Source organism: Stenella coeruleoalba (assembly GCF_951394435.1).
Source record: "Stenella coeruleoalba genome assembly, chromosome: 6".
Lineage (NCBI taxonomy): Eukaryota > Metazoa > Chordata > Mammalia > Artiodactyla > Delphinidae > Stenella > Stenella coeruleoalba.
The window spans coordinates 38,370,343-38,397,188 of record NC_137151.1 but is presented as its reverse complement, the minus strand read 5'-3'; the positions used below and the strand labels follow the sequence as shown (position 1 = coordinate 38,397,188).

The 26,846-nt window shown below is 37.5% G+C and overlaps 1 long non-coding RNA gene across 7 annotated transcripts in view; it reads right to left on the bottom strand.

Moving 5' to 3' along the window:
- The window catches only part of LOC307188316, a 530,117-nt gene that overhangs the window by 303 nt on the left and 502,968 nt on the right, over positions 1-26,846 (bottom strand). The window lies entirely within an intron of this gene.

Sequence of the window (26,846 nt, the reverse complement as noted above, 5' to 3'; positions counted from 1 at the left end):
CGGCTAGGCCCGTGAGCCATGACTGCTGGGCCTGCACTGTGCATCCGGAGCCTGTGCTCTACAATGGGAGAGGCCACAACAGTGAGAGGCCCACCTACCACAAAAAACAAAAAGAATGAAACATGTGCAATGAACCACAATGTTCATTGCAGCTCTATTTACAGTAGCCATGTCATGGAAGCAACCTAAGTGTCCATCGAAAGATGAATGGATAAAGAAGATGCGGCACATATATACAATGGAATATTACTCAGCCATAAAAAAATCGAAATTGAGTTATTTGTAGTGAGGTGGATAGACCTAGAGTCTGTCATACAGAGTGAAGTAAGTCAGAAGGAGAAAAACAAATACTGTATGCTAACACATATATAAGGAATCTAAAAAAACAAAAAAAAATGGTACCGATGAACCTAGTGGCAAGGCAGGAATAAAGATGTAGACATAGAGAATGGATCTGAGGACACAGGTGGTGGGAGGGGGAAGCTGGGGCAAAGTGAGAGTAGCATCAACATATATACACTACCGAATGTAAAATAGACAGCTAGTGGGAAGTAGCAGCATAGCAAGGAGAGATCAGCCGGTGCTTTACGATGACCTAGATGGGTGGATAGGGAGGGTGGGAGGGAGGCTCAAGAGCAAGCGGATATAGGGATATACGTATGCATATGGCGGATTCACTTTGTCGTACAACAGAAAGTAACACAGCATTGTGAAGTAATTATACTCCAATAAAGATGTATTAAAAAAAAACACATAAAATTTTAACCATTTTTAAAATACTTAAGCCACTTGTTAAAATTAATGTTGGATAAATATCTAAGCTGAAAGTATAAGTAATGAAGAAAAAGGGAAAAAATCTCAGATATATAGGGATTTACTCTAGTTAACCATTATGTATTTTAATGCCAGTGTCCACCATTTGTCTTCTGAGAGTCTAAAGTAGAATTTCTTGACTGAGTCCCAGGCATCTTTCTTTGAAAAACATCCAGGTTGTCCCAGGACCACAGATTGAGAAAGATCAGCTAATCTGTATGCAGAGAAATACTGATAGTTTTACAGTCTTTATTTTTTTAAATTACAAAAATATATTATGTATTCGGGTTAAAACATTTGATAAAAGACACACAGAATGAAATCAAAGAGAATGTATAACAGGATAAGGTAAAGATGAAAGCAAAAGTTGAGAAAATAAGATTAAAAGCATCAAAATTAGTAACTAATTTTACTCTAATACAAATTATACTCTAATACTCTGAAGGATTAATAAAACATATAGCTGGCAAATTCATCTAGGGAAAAAGAGAAAATGAATATATGACAGCATTTGGAATGAAGGACAATGAATGAGGTTAAGTAATCATATAATGGATATGTGATACAATTTTACAATGATTAATCTGAAAACTTAAATTTTAAAATACACATCATCATAATTTACTAAAAAGCAAATCTGACAACCATAATATACACAGAAAATCCCATCAAAAATCAATAAATAGGGCTTCCCTGGTGGCGCAGTGGTAGAGAGTCTGCCTGCCGATGCAGGGGACACGGGTTCGTGCCCCGGTCCGGGAAGATCCCACATGCCGCGGAGCGGCTGGGCCCGTGAGCCATGGCCGCTGAGCCTGCGCATCCGGAGCCTGTGCTCCGCGACTGGAGGGGCCACAAGAGTGAGAGGCCCGCTTACCACAAAAAAAAAAAAAAAAAGTCAATATATTAGGAGTCAAATAATTTTATAGGCAAGTTCTTCCTTTCCTTTCTACGTTATCTAACTACTCCAAAATACTTTAAAAAGTTTTGCAATACTAATATATTAAAATTTATGAACTAATATATTATCTAATATCTATAGAGTGCTTGCTATGTCCCCTGCTCTTTATTTGGGTTATTTTATTTAATTCTCATTAAAATCGTGTGATGTAGATAGCATTTTTATGCCCATATTAGAGATAGGAGGGCTGAAATTTTAAAAGATTAAATGTCTTGCTCAGAATATACATTAAGAAAGTTAGAAGTGAATATATGCACTCTGATTACAGAATCTATATTCCTAATCTCTATGCGATGTTGCCTTTAAGTGAAAAGGCATGACAATTCACCCCAAGAAGAAAAAAGAAAAGAAAAAAGGAATGAGAGGAAAGGGAAAAGGAGAAAGGAAGGAGAGGTGAGAAAAAGAAAAGGAACAGAAAACACATTTACTCTCACTTAAGAATATACTTATGTTTCAGAGGAATGCAAAAACATTATTTTACTTCAAATTGCCTCTTTATGAAAAAACCTTTTGATAATTATGTTTCTTTCTGGTATTGTGTTTGAGAAAGGAAAGAAAGATAAATTTGAGTGGAACCAGATTATCACGTTTATTTTGACCAACTATAAGATTTCCAGAATCCCTGCAGCCCCAAGAATAAGCAGTGAAAACACAAAGGACAGGTATCTTGGTAATGGTTTCTTCCCAGGGAACAATAAGACACTTTCAACAATGAATTTAGGGTTGAACTTGGAGAAGAGAAAAGTAGTTTCCTGTGAGAAAAGGCTAGGCCTCCAGTATACTCTTAAAATGTCTCATTTCTCTTTGGGTAAAATTTTCTACAGTAAGATGATAGATTCAAGAGATAGAATTGAAGCCAAACAGAAAAGCCTGATCATGTTTGGTGTTACCTCAGTGCTAAGGTGTTCAAGGTCGACATGTAGAAAGCAATTGATCTAAGGGGACAATAGATGAGGTCAATTCACTAGCATCGCCAGATCACTATCAAGAGATGCTTCAGAATAACCATGCTCCTGGTCCAGCATCACACTTCAGTGGGTCCTCCTATTTCACGATTCATCTTGTGACTGCAGTCAACCTTCTGCTCTGAGAGCACATCAAGATAAGACAGGCCTTGAAACCCATTTTAATGGCTTCAAAATTCCCTCTATTCATGACCTACTGTTGGAGTCTAGTCATTACTGCCTGTGCTCACACTTGTCAGAATCAGCTTACTAAAGCAGAAGTGATTTTATAAAGAAGGATGAGCAGGCAGGGTGGAGGATGAGAACATGAAGTTTTCATTCCTTCGAAAGAACTCATTTGGGAAAGAAGTATCACCAAAGTCTTACTGAAGTAAGTAGAACCTGCAACCCTAACATCATCTTAAAGAAACATGTCTTTAATCCCTTTTATAGGAATAGCCCAAGGAAAGAGCCAAATTTTTAGGATGTTTATCTTATTTTTTTTTAAGCTGCATGTTTCCAACTAAAATTTCATACTTTCTACAATTTTAAGAGAGTCATATTCTGACAAAATTCATTCATTAGTTTATTTCCTTTTATAACCGCAGTGGTTAAAGATAGATAGACAGATAGATACACACACATATATACATATATATATATATATACACAAACATGTACAAATATATAGATATATTTATATATATAGAATTTGCAACTATTTCATTTCAATTGTGGAGTTACATAAATTTTGGTATTATCCTGAAAAAATTTTGTATATTTTATAGGTACCCCATAAAAGAAAACTTGTGTTTAAAATTATAATCAAATACAGAATCTAAATTTGTAACAGATGTTTCCGTCTCCATTAGAAATGCACGTGACCAAATACATTCAATTCTAATAATTCAAGTATAGGTTACTACGAGAAAACAAATAAGCATTTATCATCATAAGAACACTCAGTAGGAAAAGTCTCTTCAATAAATGGTATTGGAAAACTGGATAACCACATGCAGAAGAATGAAATAGGACCCCTATTTTATAGCACTCACCAGAATTAACTCACTATGGATTAAAGAATTAAACATAAGACCTGAAACTGTAAAACATGGAAAGTTTTATATCCATGTCAAACAACAAAAGCAAAAATAAACAAGTGGGGCAACATCAAACTTAAAAGCTTCAGCAAAGCGAATGAAACAATTAAAAGATGAAAAAGCTACCTATGGAATGGGAGAAAATAGTTGCAAATCATATATCTAATAAGAGGCTAATATCCAAAATATATAAAGAGCTCATATAACTCAATAGAAAAAAAAAAGAAAAGAAAAAGCCCGAAAACCTGATTTAAAAAGGGGCAGAGGAACTGAATAGACAGTTTTCTAAAGAAGACATACAAATGGCCAAGAGGTACATTAAAAGGTGCTTGACATCAGAAATCATCAGGGAAATGAAAATTAAAATCACAATGAGATAACCCCTTACACTTGTTAGAATGGCTATTATCAAAAAGACAAAAGTTAACAAGCGTCTGCAAGGATGTAGAGAAAAGAGAACCCTTGTGCACTGTTGGTGGGAATGTAAATTGGTGCAGTCACTACAGAAGACAGTATGGAGGTCTTGCAAAAAATTAAAAATACAACTACCATATGATCCAGCAGTCTCACTTCTGGGTATATATCTGAAGAAAATGAAATCACTATCTCAAAGAGATACCTGCACCCCAATGTTCACAGGAGCACTATTCACAATAGGCAAGACGTACAGACAACCTAAGTGTCCACTGATGGCTAAAGAAAATGTGGTGTATATATTAAAGGAAATGTTATCCAGCCATGACAAAGAAGGAAATCCCATCATTTGTGACAAGTTGGATAAACCTTGAAGGCATTATACTAAGTATTGTAAGTCAGAGAAAGACAAGCACTGTATGATCTCACTTATATGTGGAATTTTAAAAAGCTGAACTCAGAGAAACAGTAATGTGGTGGTTACTTATAGCAGGGGAAATGGAGAGATATTGGTCAAAAGTATAAACTTCCAGTTGTAAGAGTCAAAAGTTCTGGGGATCTAATGTGCATGATGGTGACTATAACTTATGATACAAATTATATACTTGAAAATTTCTAAAATAGTAGATCTTAAATGTTCTCATCACAAAAAAGAAATAGTAATTATGTGATAGGATGGAGGTGTTAGCTAATGCTATGGTGGTAATCATTTTATAATATGTAAATGTATCAAATCAGCATATTGCACAGTAAAGTCACACAATGTTATATGTCAATTATAGCTCAATAAAGGTGGGGAAAAAAGACAGCAAATAAACATTTATCATCATGTTAGTAAGTAAAAGGAAGAAACTGAGTATGTAATAGACTTTGAAAAAAAGCATTTGACAAAAATATAGCAAATATTCTTGATAAAATTGCCAAGAAAACTTGGAGTAAACAGAATATTTCTGAACATGATAAAACATATTTATTGAAAATAAATATCAAATATAATTTTGTTATTCAAGTGTAAAGATGCTTCCATTAAGTCAAGAACAAGACAGTGGTATCTGCTTCAATAATATTAGAGATTCTACCCAGTCTAAGCAAATAGATAAATAAAAGCAGAATCATGCATTTATGATCCTTTAATATGATAAAGGTGACTCAATAATCAGCCTGGAACCCATCAGAATTTCTCTATAAAGAGTATTGATGCAATCGAGGACGAGGGGAAGATGGTGGAAGAGTAAGACGCGGAGATCACCTTCTTCCCCACAGATACACCAGAAATACATCTACACGTGGAACAACTCCTACAGAACACCTACTGAATGCTGGCAGAAGACCTCAGACCTCCCAAAAGGCAAGAAACTCCCCACATACCTGGGTAGGGCAAAAAAAAAAAGAAAAAACAGAGACAAAGAATAGGGACGGGACCTGCACCAGTGGGAGGGAGCTGTGAAGGAGGAAAGGCTTCCACACACCAGGAAGCCCCTTCGCGGGCGGAGACTGCGGGTGGCGGAGCGGGGGAGCTTCGGAGCTGTGGAGGAGAGCACAGCCACAGGGGTGTGGAGGGCAAAGCGGAGAGATTCCCGCACAGAGGATCGGTGCCAAGCGGAACTCACCAGCCTGAGAGGCTTGTCTGCTCACCTGCCGGGGCAGGCAAGGCTGCGAGCTGAGTCTCGGGCTTTGGTCGGAGCGCAGGGAGAGGACTGGGGTTGGCGGCGTGACCACAGACTGAAGGGGTTAGTGCACCATGGCTAGCCGGGAGGGAGTCTGGGAAAAGGTCTGGAGCTGCCGAAGAGGCAAGAGACTTTTTCTTCCCTCTCTGTTTCCTGGTGCGTGAGGAGAGGGGATTAAGAGCGCTGCTTAAAGGAGCTCCAGAGGCAGGTGTGAGCTGCGGCTAAAAGCACGGACCCCAGAGACGGGCAGGAGACACAAAGGCTGCTGCTGCCGCCGCCAAGAAGCCTGTGTGTGAGCACAGGTCACTATCCACACCTCCCTTCCGGGGAGCCTGTGCAGCCCGCCACTGCTGGGTTCCCGGGATCCAGGGACAACTCCCTCAGGAGAATGCACGGTGGGCCTCAGGCTGGTGCAACGTTACGCCGGCCTCTGCCGCCACAGGCTCGCCCTGCACTCCATGCCCCTCCGTCCCCCTCTGTCCCCCCGGCCTGAGTGAGCCAGAGCCCCCGAATCAGTGGCTCCTTTAACCCCGTCCTGTCTGAGCGAAAAACAGACGCCCTCTGGCAATCTACACACAGAGGCGGGGCCTGAGCCCCTGGGAGCTGTGAGATCAAAGAAGAGAAAGGGAAATCTCTCCCAGCAGCCTCAGAAGCAGTGGATTAAAGCTCCACAATCAACTTGATGTACCCTGCATCTGTGGAATACATGAATAGACAACGAATCACCCCAAATTGAGTAAGTGGACTTTGAGAGCAAGATTTATGATTTTTTCCCCTTTTCCTCTTTTTGTGAGTGTGTATGTGTATGCTTCTGTGTGAGATTTTGTCTGTATAGCTTTGCTTCCACCATTTGTCCTAGGGTTCTATCCATCTGTTTTTTTTCTTATTAATTTTTTAATTAAAAAACTTTATTATATTTTACTCTTTTTTATTTTACTTTATCTTCTTTCTTTTTTCCTTCCTTCCCTCCATTCTTCCTTCCTTCCTTCCTTCCACTGGCCCTCCCTCCCTCCCTTTCTTTCTCTCTTTCCTTTTCTTTTCTTCCTTCTTTCCTTCCCACCTTTCTTTCTTTCTTCCTACTTCTACTAATTCTTTCTCTCTACTTTTTCTCCCTTTTATTCTGAGCTGTGTGGAGGAAAGGCTCTTGGTGCTGCAGCCAGGAGTCAGTGCTGTGCCTCTGAGGTGGCAGAGCCAACTTCATGACACTGGTCCAAGAGAACTCCCAGCTCCACTTAATATCAAACGGCGAAAATCTCCCAGAGATCTCCATCTCAACGCAAGCACCCAAATTCAATCAACGACCAGCAAGCTACATGCTGGACACCCTATGCCAAACAACTGGCAAAACAGGAACACAGCCCCATCCATTAGCAGAGAGGCTGTCTGAAATCATAAAAAGTCCACAGACACCCCAAAACACACCACCAGACGTGGACCTGCCCACCAGAGAGACAAGATCCAGCCTCATCCACCAGAACACAAGCACTAGTCATCTCCACCAGGAAGCCTACACAACCCACTGAACCAACCTTAGCCACTGGGGACAGACACCAAAAACAACGGGAACTACGAACCTGCAGCCTGCAAAAAGGAGACCCCAAACACAGTAAGATAAGCAAAATGAGAAGACAGAAAAACACAGCAGATGAAAGAACAAGATAAAAACCCACCAGACCTAACAAATGAAGAGAAAATAGGCAGTCTACCTGAAAAAGAATTCAGAATAATGATAGTAAAGATGATCCAAAATCTTGGAAATAGAATAGACAAAATGCAAGAAACATTTAACAAGGACCTAGAAGAACTAAAGATGAAACAAGCAATGATGAACAGCACAATAAATGAAATGAAAAATACTCTAGATGGGATCAATAGCAGAATAACTGAGACAGAAGAACGGATAAGTGACCTGGAAGATAAAATAGTGGAAATAACTATTGCGGAGCAGAATAAAGAAAAAAGAATGAAAAGAACTGAGGACAGTCTCAGAGACCTCTGGGACAACATCAAACGCACCAACATTCGAATTATAGGGGTTCCAGAAGAAGAAGAGAAAAAGAAAGGGACTGAGAAAATATTTGAAGAGATTATAGTTGAAAACTTCGCTAATATGGGAAAGGAAATAGTTAATCAAGTCCAGGAAGCACAGAGACTCCCGTACAGGATAAATCCAAGGAGAAATACGGCAAGACACATATTAATCAAACTGTCAACAATTAAATACAAAGAAAGCATATTAAAAGCAGCAAGGGAAAAACAATAAATAACACAAAAGGGAATCCCCATAAGGTTAACAGCTGATCTATCAGCAGAAACTCTGCAAGCCAGAAGGGACTGGCAGGACATATTTAAAGAGATGAAGGAGAAAAACTGCAACCAACATTACTCTACCCAGCAAGGATCTCATTCAGATTTGATGGAGAAATTAAAACCTTTACGGACAAGCAAAACCTGAGAGAGTTCAGCACCACCAAACCAGATTTACAACAAATGCTAAAGGAACTTCTCTAGGCAAGAAACACAAGAGAAGGAAAAGACCTACTATAACGAACCCAAAACAATTTAGAAAATGGGAATAGGAACATACATATCGATAATTACCTTAAATGTAAATGGATTAAATGCTCCCACCAAAAGACACAGATTGGCTGAATGGATACAAAAACAAGACCCATATATTTGCTGTCTACAAGAGACCCACTTCAGACCTAGAGACACATACAGACTGAAAGTAAGGGGATGGAAAAAGATATTCCATGCAAATGGAAACCAAAAGAAAGCTGGAGTAGCAATTCTCATATCAGACAAAACAGACTTTAAAATAAAGACTATTAGAAGAGACAAAGAACAACACTACACAATGATCAAGGGATCGATCCAAGAAGAAGATATAACAACTGTAAATATTTATGCAGCCAACATAGGAGCATCTCAATACATAAGGCAAATACTAACAGCCATAAAAGGGGAAATCGACAATAACACATTCATAGTAGGAGACTTTAACACCCCACTTTCACCCATGGACAGATCATCCAAAATGAAAATAAATAAGGAAACACAAGCTTTAAATAATACATTAAACAAGATGGACTTAATTGATATATATAGGACATTCCATCCAAAAACAACAGAATACACATTTTCACAAGTGCTCATGGAACGTTGTCCAGGATAGATCATATCTTGGGTCACAAATCAAGTCCTGGTAAATTTAAGAAAATTAAAATTGTATCAAGTACCTTTTCCAACCGCAACGCTATGAGACTAGATATCCATTACATGAAAAGATCTGGAAGAAATACAAACACATGGAGGCTAAACAATACACTACTTAATAACGAAGTGATCACTGAAGAAATCAAAGAGGAAAAAAAAAATACCTAGAAATAAATGACAATGGAGACATGACGACCCAAAACCTATGGGATGCAGCAAAAGCAATTCTAAGAGGGAAGTTTAGAGCAATACAAGCCCACCTTAAGAAACAGGAAACATCTCGAATAAACCACCTAACCTTGCACCTAAAGCAATTAGACAAAGAAGAACCAAAAAAACTCCAAAGTTAGCAGAAGGAAAGAAATCATAAAAATCAGATCAGAAATAAATGAAAAAGAAATGAAGGAAACAATAGCAAAGATCAATAAAACTAAAAGCTGGTTCTTTAAGAAGGTAAACAAAATGGATAAACCATTTGCCAGACTCATCAAGAAAAAACGGGAGAAGACTGAAATCAATAGAATTAGAAATGAAAAAGGAGAAGTAACAACTGACACTGCAGAAATACAAAAGATCATGAGAGATTACTACAAGCAACTCTATGCCAATAAAATGGACAATCTGGAAGAAATGGACAAATTCTTAGAAATGCACAACCTGCCAAGACTGAATCAGGAAGAAATAGAAAATATGAACAGACCAATCACAAGCACTGAAATTGAAACTGTGATTAAAAATCTTCCAACAAACAAAAAGCCCAGGACCAGATGGCTTCACAGGCGAATTCTATCAAGCATTTAGAGAAGAGCTAACACCTGTCCTTCTCAAACTCTTCCAAAATATACCAGAGGGAGGAACACTCCCAAACTCATTCTATGAGGCCACCATCACCTTGATACCAAAACCGGACAAGGATGTCACAAAGAAAGAAAACTAAAGGCCAATATCATTGATGAACATAGATGCAAAAATCCTAAACAAAATACTAGCAAACAGAATCCAACAGCACATTAAAAAGATCATACACCATGATCAAGTGGGGTTTATTCCAGGAATGCAAGGATTCTTCAATATATGCAAATCAATCAATGTGATAACCCATATTAACAAATTGAAGGAGAAAAACCATATGATCATATCAATAGATGCAGAGAAAGCTTTCAACAAAATTCAACACCCATTTATGATAAAAACCCTTCAGAAAGTAGGCATAGAGGGAACTTTCCTCAACATAATAAAGGCCATATATGACAAACTCACAGCCAACATCATCCTCAATGGTCAAAAACTGAAAGCATTTCCACTAAGATCAGGAACAAGACAAGGTTGCCAACTCTCACCGCTCTTATTCAACATAGTTTTGGAAGTTTTAGCCACAGCAATCAGAGAAGAAAAAGAAATAAAAGGAATCCAAACCGGAAAAGAAGAAGTAAAGCTGTCACTGTTTGCAGATGACAGGATACTATACATAGAAAATCCTAAAGGTGCTACCAGAAAACTACTAGAGCTAATCAATGAATGTGGTAAAGTAGCAGGATACAAAATTAATGCACAGAAATCTCTGGCATTCCTATACACTAATGATGAAAAATCTGAAAGTGAAATCAAGAAAACACTCCCATTTACCACTGCAACAAAAAGAATAAAATATCTAGGAATAAACCTACCTAAGGAGACAAAAGACCTGTATGCAGAAAATTATAAGACACTGATGAAAGAAATTAAAGATGATGCAAATAGATGGAGAGATATACCATGTTCTTGGATTGGTAGAATCAACATTGTGAAAATGACTCTACTACCAAAAGCAATCTACAGAGTCAGTGCAATCCCTATCAAACTACCACTGGCATTTTTCACAGAACTAGAACAAAAAATTTCACAATTTGTATGGAAACACAAAAGACCCCAAATAGCCAAAGCAATCTTGAGAACGAAAAACGGAGCTGGAGGAATCAGTCTCCCTGACTTCAGACTATACTACAGTGCTACAGTAATCAAGACAGTACGGTACTGGCACAAAAACAGAAAGATCAATGGAACAGGATAGAAAGCCCAGAGATAAACCCACACATATCATCACCTTATCTTTTATAAAGGAGGCAGGAATGTGCAGTGGAGACAGGACAGCTTCTTCAATAAGTTGTGCTGGGAAAACTGGACAGGTACATGTAAAAGTATGAGATTAGATCTCCCTAACACCATACATAAAAATAAGCTCAAAATGGATTAAAGACCTAAATGTAAGGCCAGAAACTATCAAACTCTTAGAGGAAAACAGGCAAAACACTCTATGACATAAATCACAGCAAGATCCTTTTTGACCCACCTCCTAGAGAAATGGAAATAAAAGCAAAAATAAACAAATGGGACCTAATGAAACTTCAAAGCTTTTGGACAGCAAAGGAAACCATAAACAAGACCAAAAGACAACCTCAGAATGGGAGAAAATATTTGCAAATGAAGCAACTGACAAAGGATTAATTTCCAAAATTTACAAGCAGCTTATGTAGCTCAATAACAAAAAAAACAAACAACCCAATCCAAAAATGGGCAGGTGACCTAAATACACATTTCTCCAAAGAAGATATACAGACTGCCAACAAACACATGAAAGAATGCTCAACATCACTAATCATTAGAGAAATGCAAATCAAAACTACAATGAGATATCATCTCACACCAGTCAGAATGGCCATCATCAAAAAATCTAGAAACAATAAATGCTGGAGAGGGTGTGGAGAAATGGGAACACTCTTGCAGTGCTGGTGGGAATGTGAATTGGTACAGGCACTATGGAGAACAGTATGGAGGGTCCTTAAAAAACTACAAATAGAACTACCATGTGACCCAGCAATCCCACTACTGGGCATATACCCTGAGAAAACCATAATTCAAAAAGAGTCATGTACCAAAATGTTCATTGCAGCTCTATTTATAATAGCCTGGAGATGGAAACAACCTAAGTGTCCATTTTCGGATGAATGGATAAAGAAGATGTGGCACATATGTACAATGGAATATTACTCAGCCATAAAAAGAAACGAAATTGAGCTGTTTGTAATGAGGTGGATAGACCTAGAGGCTGTGATACAGAGTGAAGTAAGTCAGAAAGAGAAAGTCCAATACCATATGCTAACACATATATATGGAACTTAAGAAAAAAAAATCATGAAGAACCTAGGGGTAAGACAGGAATAAAGACACAGACCTACTGGAGAATGGACTTGAAGATATGGGGAGGGGGAAGGGTGAGCTGTGACAAAGCAAGAGAGAGGCATGGACATATATACACTACCAAATGTAAGGTAGATAGCTAGTGGGAAGCAGCCGCATAGCACAGGGAGATCAGCTCGGTGCTTTGTGACCGCCTTGAGGGGTGGGATAGGGAGGGTGGGAGGGAGGGAGATGTAAGAGGGAATAGATATGGGAACATATGTATATGTATATCTGATTCAGTTTTTTATAAAGCAGAAACTAACACACCAGTGTAAAGCAATTATACCCCAATAAAGATGTTTAAAAAAGAAAAAAAAAGTGTTGATGCAATCGATTATTTGATTATATGTTAATGTGTGTTGTATAGCTAGAGCCTTTTCCTAGGCTCATATATGAACATGTATTCCAAATGGATTTAATATGTAAATATTAAATATAAAAAACATATTAATCAGAGGAAAATGTCTTTAAAATATCTTTACAATGAGGATACCAAACCTGAGCAAGACTCAAAATCAGGGAGACTTTAAAAAACTGACTGCATATTTTTAATAATCTGTATGACAAAAATTGTCTATACACAAAGTTCACAAACTATAGACAGGGAAGAAATATTTGAAACACACGTGACAGAAAATCTCCTTGATCCACAGTTATGTAAGCACTTAGAAGTCACTTAGAAAAGGTAGCAAAGGCTACATACAAAAATTGCATAGGAAAAGAATTTCAAGTGACAAACACATGAAACTCACCAGTTGTTAAATAAGTATACATTAAACATTTGGGGGAAATAAGTTTTTACTGCTCAGGTTTGCAAAAATGGGAAAAAAATGATATGTAGTGTACAGACACTTGGGAAAATGGTCTCACTCTCCTGCACTATTACACAAACGGTAAATTGATATAAACTTCTTAGAGGTTAACCTGGCGGTGTCCTCTAAAATGTGCACATGCTCTCAGCTCATAATCCAAAATAAAGGAGGTGTAAATCTGGAGTTCAAAGAGTATTACAGAAATAAGTAGACTTGTCCATCAGAGGAATAGACACATATCAAAAACCGAACCACAAATACAAAGATCCAGAAAACACATATAGATCAATTTAATACCAACTGAAAAATAAAACTGCTGATCTTTTATAAATTTTGGCCCAAGTACAGGTAGTATTGTTTCCACAGCTTTAATGGGAAAAACCTCCCCATTAGCTGCATAACCAAGAAAGGACTGCACAGGAGCCAAGCAAGGAAACCTAGGACACCAAGCTACACGATCGTGATAATGTAAAGGGAATATAACATTTTAATTTACAAATGGATGTGGGTGACAATGTAGAACCCCTCAAAGGGTATATACCAGTTAGAAATCAGGATAGAATCAGAAAAGGCAATGATAACAATAACAACAACAAAAAAGAGGGGTTTAGTAGGATATATACCCTCATATGTGTGATTAAGAACATCTGGATAATTACAGGCCAATCTCCCCCACCCCCAGTCTCGTCACTGTTCAATGTAAATTGATCCACAATAGTAGATTCCTGTTGCTTTGGTTGCTCTAACCACTGGCATCTTTGCTAGGACTGCTTTGAGGTCTGAGAGACAGGAGAAGTTTCTCATTTGTTGCAAAAAGAGGTGAATCGAGATAACTGCCTCCCAAAAATGGCAATATTTCCCAAGAGTTGACAGCCAAGTCTTCAGACAGTCAGCTAGCTGGGGACATGTGAAGTAGATCCTGAAGTGTTTTCAGGTTAACGTTTGCTTTCTGGTTTTGAACATGCATATTTTAAAAGCTCAGCAAGGATATATTATGGATCAGAAAAAAAAAAATCTGCTGGGTTTGTGTAGGAAAACATGAGACATCAAATGCCTTTAAAGTTTTTGACATTCTGCTTCATGCAGTACCCCAGACCTGTTTGGAACAACTGCACCCCCATATCTTTCTGCTTCTAGGAATATTTTGGTGGGCTGGTGTGAAAACATCAAATGAGATGGCTGCTCATAATGTGGGAAACGTTGTAGTGCTTTACATATATTGATGATTACCTTTTCAATTAGAGAACTCGGAAGTGTGCCACCGATTCCATTTCACCCCTACATACTTTCTCTATTCGGCTTTCTTGAAACATCATCACATCAGCAATTACTTCTTAAAGAACTCACAATGACTTTTCTCCACTTGTACTAATTCTGAAGGCCTCTGACTCCCCCGATCCACCATAAATCGCCTCTCCGCTGCTCTCCGGCACAGGACACTTGCTTGCTTCAAACCCAACTCCTCGTGCACATGTAACTAATTCCTGGTGCTAGAGCTTTCCCGCAGTGCCGATCTGCTGCTCATCTCCCTTCTTGCATCTCCAGATAAGTCTGATCTATTCTTTAAGGTCCAATTCAAATCACCTCTCTCTGTAAGATGCCTTCACCAACCACATCACAAAATTAGACTGTACTTTGAAGCAATAACATCCCCAATAAGCACAAATTTAATCTTCAGTTATTTATCTTCATTTGTGTTATAATTCTTGCTTTGACTAAATTGACTAAGGTAAGCCCCGTGGTTATAACTTCTTTCGACTATCAGTCACTCGATGTTACACTCAATTAGCTTTCAATATACCCCACGTAATGCTTACCAAAATCTTTATGATTGAATAGTCGATCTTCTAGCCAAATGTGCACTTTAAAAGCAACAATATTTACAGTGGGAATTTCACTCTGTCAGAGATGTTTTAATAATGTTTCTCTGTAGTGATCGTTATCTTCCATTTTTTTTTCACACCAGTCAATGAAAAAAAATGCAATGCTTGAAAAGAAAACAACCACCACAAACTTCAAACAACAGATGTTAACCAGGTGGCCTGATACTGCATGGGATGGCCGATTGGATTTGAGACTTTTCACCTCATAATAATCAGTCTGGATTTGGCCCATGGTTGAGAGGTCACCCTACAGCTGTTAAAGGGATGTCAGGTGTGTTAAGCTCATTACCAACACTGTGAGCAGGTGTTTACATCACAGCGAGCACCCCTGTGGTGACTTTCAGGGACAGCAGAGGCTCTGGTTCCTGGAAGGTGCAGCTACCTGTCAAGAGCAATGTGGGCTACTATGCATAATGGCTGCAGTGTTCCCAAATTGTAGCAGAAATGCTATAAAGTGGCCAGTGGCACCTCACTGTGACTTACTAAGATGTGATAAATGGCACATTTGGAAATAATCTGGTGCACTTTGAAATACCAAAATCAACTCCAATTTAAGCCCATTATTCCCTCTAAATGAAATTGCTTTTTTAGAAGACTAATTTTGAATTTGTATAGGCATTTACTTAATAATATTTAAGATGTGCTATTTAATTTTCCTGGTATTTCCTGCTGTTTAATTTTCCTGTAATCTTCTTTACAAATGAGGGGCTCTGTTTTATGGAGTATCATTTGGGAACATTCTGTAAACCTGAAACCACAAAACAGGCAGAGCCGATGTGGTAAACCCCTGCATTAACCACTGAGAAATCTGAGTAAAGCCTCTTAAAATTCAGTCTCTTGCCAAGAGAAGCCACCTAATAAATGTCCACTAAATTAATGCATGAATACATTTGATTTCTTTTTTACATAAGGGGACTGGACTTGATGTCTAATATACTTTTCTGTTCTCAAATGCTATGTACAAATTGTAAAAAGGAAGAAGCTTCCTACAGTGTATAACCAAGGATAGACACAGTGACTCATGCTGCTCCTAAAGTGACAAGTTTCCCAAAGAAGGAAGATAGTAATAGGTTTTGTCTCCTGTCCCCAGAACTCTTTTCTGCCCCTGCATCCTTCATAGTCCTCTGAAATCCCAGTGCCTCAATGTAAGGCTCCTGAGTGTGGCTCTTTCTGTTACAATTCTCTCCTTAACTAATGAAATTTAAATGAAGATGAGGGCTACCCATACACTAAGTGATAGGAGGAGTTGGGGTATGTTGATAGCATATCAAGAAAGAGGATACTTCCATTTGCCTGGCAATGAACATCTATGTTTCCAATATAAAGACAAAGAAGCATTAAGTAACCATATTCTCTGTAGAGAACTTGCAAGGACCTGCTGATGATTTCCCCAATGCTTTATAAAAAGCTGTTTAATGAGTTCGATTATCCTCAACCATCACTGCATCCTCTTGTCCCCAGATCGGTACATACAATCTAACTTAGCATAGAGAGGAGAATCAAGAAGAAATTGTTGATCTGTACACCCTAAACCTCAAAAGGGGCCACCAAAGATAGGGAAACCAGTATTCAGTAGTCAGAGGTGGGGAGACCAAGTATCTCACTTTGTGGCTGGATATTGGCAAGATGAGGAAAGCCCCAGGTTCTCCAAAGTTTGGATGCCAAAAGAGTGCACAGGGAGAGAATCTCCATGTGAACCCAATATGTGTCTCCTGGAGTTGGGTTCACATACACATAGAATCTTATGTCTGCTTCCCTCTAGAGAGTACTGAGAAAGCTTGTTGGAACGGGTCACACCCGTTTTGTAGCATATGTTTGGGAAGAAAACGTCAACCCAACGACCCAAGACTCCTGGTGCTCTTCAAGCACAGAAGAGAAGCTCAACAGTTCAATGACTTCACTCTCAGAAAATGCACCCAACAGAGACACGCAAGACAAGACATTCCTTCACATGACCAAAAGGTAGCTATGATACAGGGCCATGCTGCCTGATTTCTCATCCTAGTTTCCAATGCCAGAGGAGCTAGAATTAGAAGATGATAAGTTCAATGGAATTCATTCTACTCTACGTTGGACATAGGCTACAGGTCAAGTATGAGCCAGGAGGGAAGAGGAAGGGCAATGAAACATTAAGTGGTTCTGACCCAGTCACTTTAATAGCTGAGATGTTGGCCTGTTCCAACAAGCTTCCTCAGTACTCTCTAGGAGGGAAGCAGACATAAACCTCCGTGTATGTGAACCCAACTCCAGGAGACACGTGTCAGGTTCACACAGAGATTCTCTCCCTGTGCACTATTTTACATTAAAACCTTGGAGAAAGCTACAGGATCTATCCGGAAGGTCATTATAGACCCAGAAAGAAGAGATGCATGCTTGTACGAAGGCAGCAGTTATTAAAAAAAAAATTGTTTTTATATTTGTAGCTTGCTGGATTCCAATTGTTCAGTCAACCAGCTGCACATGTATAGAATAGGGAGAGAGTGACGTGGGATAGAAAGCTAATAATGGGGGTAAAAGGGCAAAAAAGAAAAGGAAAAAGATCTCAGAATTATGTAGACATCCATTAGAACCTCCCTACTCAAAACTATGGTATATGAACAAGCAGCATCAACATGACCTGGGAACTTGTTAGAAATGTAGAATATTGGATTCCACACACCTACAAGACAGTTTTTCAAAATTCAGTGTGTAGAATTATCACGTGGAGAGTTTGAAAAAACAGATTCCTGGCTCTTTCGGATCAGGAGGTTGAGACGGACTCCGAGATTGTCTTTCTAATAAGCTCCCAGGTGAGGCTAATGCTACTCATCCCTGGGCCCCATTTTGAGTTAGTAAGGCAGGAAGAAGCTAAAAAATGATACTACCTACTTGATTGATTTTCCTAAGAATTAACAGTGATCTGAACAGGAAGGAGGTAGAGAGAGGTATTTCTCTTTACCTCCTTCCAAACATTATAACCACTTTAGTGTGCAGCAAAAAGCTGCTTTCCTCCTTTACTTTGTAGAAGTGTTCAAGAGCTCAGGAATGGATAGCTAGCTAAATGTGAAAACAAAATACAAACAAAAACAGATTCTAACAAAAGGCATATCCATTCTTATTTCATTCTTCTATTCTCCTGTTAGAGTCGGTGCGTGTACAGTGCATTTTCCCCAGCCTTTCTTGTTGCCAGCTCCCATTATTTTGTTGTCTTAATAAGGGTCTGAGTATATTCTCTTAACACCTCTCTTTTCTCCTTCATGGCATCTAAAGGGAAAAGAAATGTAACAAAAATATCTAATAGAACTGAAAAAAACATTACAGAAAAATTAGCTACATAATTTGCAAAAACCCCAGCTCTGTTTATTTTATGAACACGTAAAACTTGCAAAATTTTTTCCGTCAGGCTAGCGAGTGAAAACAGACAAAAAATCATACCATGCCTGTGTTATGAAAATCTAGCACCCACAAAGAAGCAACTGCCATTTCTTTACTGTGTGAGGAAATTTTCAAAGAGACAATTTGATGAGAAGTTGAGTAGGGTATCTGAGAGAAAAGATAAGATAGAAAAGCTTCAACTTCCTCTCACCCCAAGAATCTTATATGAGATTCTCCCTGGGCATCAGCTAATGCTTTGTCTGCTCTTGGCAGGGAAGCTGCAGGAGAAGCTGAGGGCTGGCGAGGCATTGGAAAAGGGAGTCTCAGCAGCTTCTTCTCCCCACAGCAGTCATTATCATTAACAATAGCTGACAGTTTCACCACTCCACAGTCTGAACTCTTTGAAATAAAGTTCACAGATAAACATCGTAATTGACTGCATAAACCTATAATGAGATGGTGATTCCAAACAGCACATACTTACTGCATACTGGATGGAAATCAGAAGAACAAAACCGAGGGGAAAATGTCAGTCCTCCAACATCTATTTTTTATGTGGTGCTTTAGACCATATGACCACCTGGATTTCTGACATAGGAGAATCCCGGCTTTCTTTATAATTTCAAAATTAAGACATTATTTCCCTTAGAGTGAATATTTGTATTTCCCTGTGACCCTATTCTTGTGCTTAGAACCAGTGAGTGTTCCATAAGTGGTCCAGAAGTGTGCCGACTTGGTATCTTTTGATATCCTTTTGTATCCAAATAAAAAATTGTCCAGGCAGGTCTCCAATCATAGCAATTTCTACCCTATTAAACTACCAAACTAAATGCTAAGCTAAAACCAAAATTCAGACCTCTCAGGATCAAGCTCCAATGAGATTCTCAACCAAGAGAGTGATGGAGTCAAGCATCCATGAGGAAAACTTATAGATATTTTTATAGCTTTTACTTGTCTCACTAAACCAAAGCTTCCAGAACAGTTTTCCTCTGTGTCTCATTATGTATTACCTTTAAAATGAACTTTATCTCTTAATAATAGGTTTACGTTTCCCGGCTCCTATTTTATTTTAGCCAGAGTCCTACTCAAGAATCCTATGAATAGTAAAGCAACTTTGCTTTCAGTTAGATACTTATTGCTATTGTGCAGTCAGGGCCCTGACGCTTTTTAGACAGGGCATACATTGACTTGACTCTCCTTTGAGGTCATAAAGAAATAAAGAGAGCAGCTCTTAGACACATGCTCAAGTTGGGGACTAGGGGAAGATCACAGCTTACCTCTCCCACCACTCTAACTTCGGCTAAAGCCGCTATTACCTTTTGGTTATTCTACTGTAACAATATGATCTCCTTATTCTTTACTGTTAACGTATAATCCATTCTTCACAAAGCAGCTAGAATAATTTGTTAAAAATATAAATTAGATCATATCACTTAATGTTTTCAATGCCCCAGTGACTTCATATAATGCTTATTAAAACCTAAATATCTTATCATGGCCAATATAATGTAGCCCTTGCCTACTTCTATGGTCTCTACCACTGTGCCCTTAATTTGCTCTGCCTCAATCCCACTGTCTTTAAAGTTAGTTTTTTGAACATGCCAATCACAGTCTATCCTGAAGGCCTGGTTCCATGTTCCTGGAATACTTCTTCCCAGTTATTTGCATTTCTTTTTTCTCCCAGCCAGACCACTGCTGTATTTAAATACCATCTCTTCAGAGAGGACTTCTTTGACTATAGCAGCTCATCACTTTGTAGTCCCTTACTCTATTTTATTCTTTCTCACATTGCCTACCTGATTTTAATATTTTTTGTGTGTCTCTCTCAGTATGGTATATACTCTAGTGTATATTCTGGATTCGCTCAATCTCACCAGTTAATCCACAGCCTCTGGAACAGTAACTGGCACATAGCAAGCACACAATAAGTGCCAGCTGGATGAATGAATGGGAGAGAGGAAGCAAGAAAGCGTAAGTATCTTAAACAATTTCTAGAGAGTATTCTCAGGGCTCAAAAACTACATAAAGGTATTAAACTTAATGATGGCATTGGTCCACTCATAGACATCCATATTTTCACTTGTGAACTAACTTATCATACCCTAATAAACTGACTTCCTAACCTCATCTGAGAAATGGTACTGAATCACTAATATTCATTATTTTCTAAAGAACTCTCACAGCCAAAATGCCTAAACAGATATTTGAGAGAGGTGCCACATTGTACTGGATGTCAGGGGTATTACATGTTTGAAAAAGATAAAGCAAATAGGGCATAAGATGTATCCATACATTTGATTGTCTAATGCAGTCCAACTAATCAAAAAACAAAAACCCTTTCCCCTTCCCATAATGAATAGCTTGTAAAGCTTGTATTATTCTAAACTTTCTGCTAAAAACAATTATAAATTCAAGATAATATATGCAAAGGAAGAGTTATAAGGCTCTGGACAGCAAGAAAAAATAGGCAGAACTGGAGACACTATGACCCTTGAACAAAGAAACCATACTAGGTGAGATCACCTAAAGAAAATTCTCTGGTCCACAAGGTATACATAGGATGGAGCTCGGGCAGAAAGCTGCAGTCCTATTGGACTGGGTAGTCAAATGTTGAAGTTTAGGACAGATTTAGCAGCTGAAATTTGAGGAAAGAAATCCTGGAAAAGAGGAATCCATAAAGTGTAAGCATAAACTTACACATAAATTTGTGGCTGACATCTAAATTGTTTGCACACAAGATAAGACTTCATACAGTTTAGGAGAAACAACAGTTCTAAAGGAAGAAATACATGACCAGAGATTTCAGTTGCTACTAGATACTGGGGAGACAGAGGTTTATGTTCCATTCATGCCCAACTAGAGGGCCTTGGTAATCATCTCCTATGTTCCACTGAATTACCAGAAGGGCCATGTCTTATAATTTAAACCTATATCCAAGAACTAAGGGACTCTCCCTAAGAGTAACAGAAAACAAAAACAAAAACAAAAAAACAACAGACTGACCTATATAAAGTATAACTTAAATTCACACCTCAATAAAATCAAAATAACTCACTAGTAACAGCCTACTAAAACAGAACTCAACACAATTTAGAGGGAAATAACAAAATTCAGTTTCTTCAACATATCACTTAAAATATCCAATATAAATCAAATAACTGCTAGACATGAAATTACACAGGAAATGTAATAACACACAGTGTAGAGGAAAATAGTCAATAGATGCAGAGAAATGACCTAGATTTTGGAATTAGAACATGAGAGTTTAACATAATTATATTAATTCTGTTCCTGATCATGGTGTACTAACTGGAGGAATAGTCATACCCTATTGCTGTACATCCAAAAAACACTAAATATTTAGACAACTGTTTTCAAACATTAGAAAACAGTCACTGCAAAACTGTGATCCCTGAGAGGAAGGGAAAGACTGAGTGAGATCTACAATCACCCTAGCTTTTTGTCTGAAGGCATATTTCAGAGCACAGTGCAGGGTAACACAAGTAAAGTATGGGAATTTCACTAAGTTTAGGCGTGAGAGACCAGAGTTCAGGCAGGGTAACACAAGTAAAGTATGGGAATTTCACTAAGTTTAGGCGTGAGAGACCAGAGTTCAGGTTTAAATTTCAGAGTAATAAAGATGAGGAGGCTAAACAGAAAAAAAGAGGTCTGAAAACTGGTCAAGATTCTGATTGCTGATTTCTATATCATTTATGTGTAGGTTGAAACTCCATGAGACTAAGAAAAAGAATGACTATAAAGCAATAAGCTACACAATTTCCACAGGGTTGTGAGAAACTGGGTTCTAATCCATCAGAAGGACATTTCTTGTTTAATTATGGAGAATGCTCAGTAAAAAGTCCAGAAAAATCATGCCTTGGTAGTAATGCTAACCTAGCCCTGTTTAAAAAGCTTTGCTAACTCACCATAACAAAAAAAAAAAAACTTAAAAGAATCGAGCTGATTGATGTACAACTTAATATCCTGTGAGAACAATGTCAGTCTCATATTTTTTAAAGATGATATTAAAATTCATAACTCAACAATGTACTATTCACAATATGCAATGTCAAATCAAAAATTCCAGGTAATGATGAGGAAAATGTGACCCATAACCAGGAAACAAGTCAGTCAACAGAGACAGATGCAGACATGACAGAGATATATAATTAATACTTTTAAAAGAATTGCTAAAAACAGTATCCAAGGACTAAAGAATGGAGATAAATGGAAGCTAAAAAATAAAGCATAAAAATATAATAATCCAAAAATACAATATTTAAAATGAAAAATTAGATGGGTTAATAGAAGATTTCAAATAAAAATCAACACTTAAAAATATATTAATAGAAATAGAAAAACTGAAACACATAAAGAAAAAAAGGCCAATATAAAGTGAACAGAGCCTTAATGACCCATGTAATAATATCAAGAGGTCCAACATATGTATAATCAGAATCCTTAAAAGAGAGAAGCAAGGATGCAAAACAATATTAGAAGAAATAATACCCCCAAATTCCAAATTTAATGGAAAATATAAACCTACTAATTCAAAACTCTTAATGAACTCCAAATAGAACAAAAACAAAGAAAACCACATAAAGTCATGTCACAATCAAATTTCTGAAAACAAGTAATAAAGGGAAAATTTTAAAAGCATCTTGTAACACATCATACAGAAAACTGTCAAGTGAGAATTCTACATTCAGAAAAGAAAAAAACCTTAAGAATACAAGGGAAATTTTTTTTTTAGACAAAGCTGAGAGAATTCATTCCAACCCAACCTATGCTACATCAAATGATTAAAAAAAGAATTCTAAGACTTAGGAAAAACTATGCCAAATAAAATTTTGGACTTACACAAAGGAATAAAGAGAACCAGATTGTGTAATTTTGTGTAAAATATAAATTTTATTTAAATGTATGATCTAAAAGGTAACTGAGAAATTTTGGGTGCAGTTCTGACAAGTAAATGTCTTGGAAGTTTGGAAGTTGTCATTCCTGACCTTACAACAAGAAAAAGTTGGACAGTTGAAAACTAAACTCTTTTCATGTACTCATCAGAGGACTGAAGTCACGGGGAAAATATCCCATTAAACCTAGATAGGTCATTCAGAGGGATATAGCAACCATGATCTTCTTACCGGGAGCAACAGCTGCTGATACCTAAAGTTGGAAGAACACTTAACCAGTATTTTTGACAAATTACGGGAGGGTGAGTGTAGATTAGTGTAAGAAGGAGAAACTCATGGGAATTGCAGTCTTATGGAGAGCATACACCCTTACTACAGGCCTTTCCTTCAGGAACTTCACCAGGTTCTCACAGTGAGGATATGGAAAGGTCTCCACATCATCCGGAAGCCAAATAGAAGGAAACAGTAAATATTCTGCAGCCTGACAGCAATAATACAAGGGTGAAATTGCAAATAATCTGGAGACTTCAATGCCCCTCTGTCTGTAATTGATAACTCAAACCAGCAGAAAATCAGTAACCAAGATAGCAGTAATTGCTCTAATTGACATTTATAGATACTCCAGCTAGCAACATTAATGAAAGAAAATACACTCACATAAAAATTATCAATATCAAAAAAGAAAGAGATATATTAAAGAGCAATAAAGATCATACAAACATTAAAGAGGATAAGAATACATTATAAAAAAGTTTATGCCTATATATTCAATGACTTGGATGAAATAGAAATATCCTTGAACAATACAATTCACCAAACACACACACATACATACACACACACACAAAGACTGAATAGTTTTATACCTATTTTAAAAAACTGAATTTCATCAATATTAAAATTTTCCTCTCGTCAAAATACATCATTAAGAAAATGAAAATGTAAGAGACACATACAGACTGAAAGTAAGGGGATGGAAAAAGATATTTCATGCAAATGGAAACCAAAGGAAAGCTGGAGTAGCAATTCTCATATCAGACAAAATAGACTTTAAAATAAAGACTATGAGAAGAGACAAGAAGGACACTACATAATGATCAAGGGATCGATCCAAGAAGATATAACAATTGCAAATATTTATGCACCCAACATAGGAGCACCTCAATACATAAGGCAAATACTAACAGCCATAAAAGGGGAAATCGACAGAAACACATTCATAGTAGGGGACTTTAACACCCCACTTTCACCAATGGACAGATCATCCAAAATGAAAATAAATACGGAAACACAAGCTTTAAATAATACATTAAACAAGATGGACTTAATTGATATTTATAGGACATTCCATCCAAAAACAACAGAATACACATTTTTCTCTAGTGCTCATGGATCATTCTCCAGGATAGATCATATCTTGGGTCACAAATCAAACCTTGGTAAATTTAAGAAAATTGAAATTGTATCAAGTATCTTTTCGGACCACAACCCTATGAGACTAGATATCAATTACAGGAAAAGATCTGTAAAAAATACAAACACATGGAGGCTAAACAATACACTACTTAATAACAAAGTGATCACTGAAGAAATCAAAGAGGAAATCAAAAAATACCTAGAAACAAATGACAATGGAGACAGACACGACAACTCAGAATCTATGGGATGCAGCCAAAGCAGTTCTAAGAGGGAAGTTTATAGCAATACAATCCTACCTTAAGAAACAGGAAACATCTCAAATAAACAACCTAACCTTGCACCTAAAGCAATTAGAGAAAGAAGAACAAAAAAACCCCAAAGTTAGCAGAAGGAAATAAATCATAAAAATCAGATCAGAAATAAATGAAAAAGAAATGAAGGAAACAATAGCAAAGATCAATACAACTAAAAGCTGGTTCTTTGAGAAGATAAACAAAATGGATAAACCATTAGCCAGACTCATCAGGGAAAAAAAGGGAGAAGACTGAAACCAATAGAATTAGAAATGAAAAAGGAGAAGTAACAACTGACACTGCAGAAATACAAAAGATCATGAGAGATTACTACAAGCAACTCTATGCCAATAAAATGGACAATCTGGAAGAAATGGACAAATTCTTAGAAATGCACAACCTGCCAAGACTGAATCAGGAAGAAATAGAAAATATGAACAGACCAATCACAAGCACTGAAATTGAAACTGTGATTAAAAATCTTCCAACAAACAAAAAGCCCAGGACCAGATGGCTTCGCAGGCGAATTCTATCAAACAGTTAGAGAAGAGCTAACACCTATCCTTCTCAAACTCTTCCAAAATATACCAGAGGGAGGAACACTCCCAAACTCATTCTGTGAGGTCACCATCACCTTGATACCAAAACCAGACAAGGATGTCCCAAAGAAAGAAAACTACAGGCCAATATCATTGATGAACATACATGCAAAAATCCTCAACAAAATACTAGCAAACAGAATCCAACAGCACATTAAAAGGATCATACACTATGATCAAGTGGGGTTTATTCCAGAAATGCAAGGATTCTTCAATATACACAAATCAATCAACGTGATACACCACATTAACAAATTGAAGGAGAAAAACCGTATGATCATCTCAATAAATGCAGAGAAAGCTTTCAACAAAATTCAACACCCATTTATGATAAAAACCCTTCAGAAAGTAGGCATAGAGGGAACTTTCCTCAACATAATAAAGGCCATATATGACAAACCCACAGCCAACATCGTCCTCAATAGTGAGCAACTGAAAGCATTTCCACTAAGATCAGGAACAAGACAAGGTTGCCCACTCTCATCACTCTTGTTCAACATAGTTTTGGAAGTTTTAGCCATAGCAATCAGAGAAGAAAAGGAAATAAAAGGAATCCAAATCGGAAAAGAAGAAGTAAAGCTGTCACTGTTTGCAGATGGCATGATACTATACATAGAGAATCCTAAAGATGCTAGCAGAAAACTACTAGAGCTAATCAATGAATTTGGTAAAGTAGCAGGATACAAAATTAATGCACAGAAATCTCTGGCATTCCTATACACTAATGATGAAAAATCTGAAAGCGAAATCAAGAAAACACTCCCATTTACCATTGCAACAAAAAGAATAGAATATCTAGGAATAAACCTACCTAAGGAGACAAAAGACCTGTATGCAGAAAATTATAAGACACTGATGAAAGAAATTAAAGATGATACAAATAGATGGAGAGATATACCATGTTCTTGGATTGGAAGAATCAACACTGTGAAAATGACTCTACTACCCAAAGCAATCTACGGATTAAATGCAATCCCTATCAAACTACCACTGGCATTTTTCACAGAACTAGAACAAAAAATTTCACAATTTGTATGGAAACACAAAAGACTCCGAATAGCCAAAGCAATCTTGAGAACAAAAAAAGGAGCTGGAGGAATCAGGCTCCCTGACTTCAGACTATACTACAATCCTACAGTAATCAAGACAGTATGGTACTGGCACAAAAACAGAAAGATAGATCAATGGAACAGGATAGAAAGCCCAGAGATAAACCCACACACGGTCACCTTACCTTTG